The sequence below is a fragment of the Oncorhynchus keta genome, unplaced genomic scaffold (assembly GCF_023373465.1).
Source record: "Oncorhynchus keta strain PuntledgeMale-10-30-2019 unplaced genomic scaffold, Oket_V2 Un_contig_7338_pilon_pilon, whole genome shotgun sequence".
Lineage (NCBI taxonomy): Eukaryota > Metazoa > Chordata > Actinopteri > Salmoniformes > Salmonidae > Oncorhynchus > Oncorhynchus keta.
The window spans coordinates 17,501-19,219 of record NW_026289397.1 but is presented as its reverse complement, the minus strand read 5'-3'; the positions used below and the strand labels follow the sequence as shown (position 1 = coordinate 19,219).

The following is a 1,719-nucleotide window of genomic DNA, read 5'->3' as shown; positions in this document are numbered from 1 at the left end:
GTGGTTAGAGTGTTGGACTAGTAACCAGCAGGTAGCCTAGTGGTTAGAGGCAGGTAGCCTAGTGGTTAGAGGCAGGTAGCCTAGTGGTTAGAGGCAGGTAGCCTAGTGGTTAGTGTTGGACTAGTATCCAGCAGGTAGCCTAGTGGTTAGAGACAGGTAGTGGTTAGAGACAGGTAGCCTAGTGGTTAGAGTGTTGGACTAGTAACCAGCAGGTAGCCTAGTGGTTAGAGTGTTGGACTAGTAACCAGCAGGTAGCCTAGTGGTTAGAGGCAGGTAGCCTAGTGGTTAGATAAGGTAGCCTAGTGGTTAGAGGCAGGTAGCCTAGTGGTTAGAGGCAGGTAGCCTAGTGGTTAGTGTTGGACTAGTATCCAGCAGGCAGCCTAGTGGTTAGAGGCAGGTAGCCTAGTGGTTAGAGAAGGTAGCCTAGTGGTTAGAGACAGGTAGCCTAGTGGTTAGAGACAGGTAGCCTAGTGGTTAGAGACAGGTAGCCTAGTGGTTAGAGGCAGGTAGCCTAGTGGTTAGAGACAGGTAGCCTAGTGGTTAGAGACAGGTAGCCTAGTGGTTAGAGACAGGTAGCCTAGTGGTTAGAGACAGGTAGCCTAGTGGTTAGAGACAGGTAGCCTAGTGGTTAGAGACAGGTAGCCTAGTGGTTAGAGGCAGGTAGCCTAGTGGTTAGAGGCAGGTAGCCTAGTGGTTAGAGACAGGTAGCCTAGTGGTTAGAGACAGGTAGCCTAGTGGTTAAAGGCAGGTAGCCTAGTGGTTAGAGACAGGTAGCCTAGTGGTTAGAGACAGGTAGCCTAGTGGTTAGAGGCAGGTAGCCTAGTGGTTAGAGGCAGGTAGCCTAGTGGTTAGAGGCAGGTAGCCTAGTGGTTAGAGACAGGTAGCCTAGTGGTTAGAGACAGGTAGCCTAGTGGTTAGAGGCAGGTAGCCTAGTGGTTAGAGGCAGGTAGCCTAGTGGTTAGAGACAGGTAGCCTAGTGGTTAGAGACAGGTAGCCTAGTGGTTAGAGACAGGTAGCCTAGTGGTTAGAGGCAGGTAGCCTAGTGGTTAGAGGCAGGTAGCCTAGTGGTTAGAGGCAGGTAGCCTAGTGGTTAGAGAAGGTAGCCTAGTGGTTAGAGAAGGTAGCCTAGTGGTTAGGGCAGGTAGCCTAGTGGTTAGAGGCAGGTAGCCTAGTGGTTAGAGGCAGGTAGCCTAGTGGTTAGAGACAGGTAGCCTAGTGGTTAGAGGCAGGTAGCCTAGTGGTTAGAGGCAGGTAGCCTAGTGGTTAGAGGCAGGTAGTCTAGTGATTAGAGAAGGTAGCCTAGTGGTTAGAGGCAGGTAGCCTAGTGGTTAGAGGCAGGTAGCCTAGTGGTTAGAGGCAGGTAGCCTAGTGGTTAGAGTGTTGGACTAGTAACCAGCAGGTAGTCTAGTGGTTAGAGTGTTGGACTAGTAACCAGCAGGTAGCCTAGTGGTTAGAGTGTTGGACTAGTAACCAGCAGGTAGCCTAGTGGTTAGAGGCAGGTAGCCTAGTGGTTAGATAAGGTAGCCTAGTGGTTAGAGGCAGGTAGCCTAGTGGTTAGAGGCAGGTAGCCTAGTGGTTAGTGTTGGACTAGTATCCAGCAGGCAGCCTAGTGGTTAGAGGCAGGTAGCCTAGTGGTTAGAGACAGGTAGCCTAGTGGTTAGAGACAGGTAGCCTAGTGGTTAGAGGCAGGTAGCCTAGTGGTTAGAGACAGGTAGCCTA

General features: G+C 51.3%; 1 long non-coding RNA gene across 29 annotated transcripts in view; it reads left to right on the top strand.

The window, feature by feature from the left end:
* The first annotated feature begins 23 nt into the window (after positions 1-23).
* LOC127926295 (uncharacterized) overlaps positions 24-1,719 on the top strand; it is a 4,712-nt gene continuing 3,016 nt past the window's right edge. For 6 of the 29 annotated variants that reach the window (XR_008123899.1, XR_008123900.1, XR_008123909.1 and 3 more), the window contains exons 1-4: positions 24-726; positions 793-1,078; positions 1,164-1,229; positions 1,624-1,719. The exon at positions 1,624-1,719 is cut by the window's right edge. This is a non-coding gene — a long non-coding RNA (uncharacterized LOC127926295). Of the gene's footprint in view, positions 727-770; positions 1,079-1,141; positions 1,274-1,623 lie in introns of all 29 variants that reach the window. The other 23 variants (XR_008123904.1, XR_008123906.1, XR_008123894.1 and 20 more) reach the window with 22 other exon arrangements.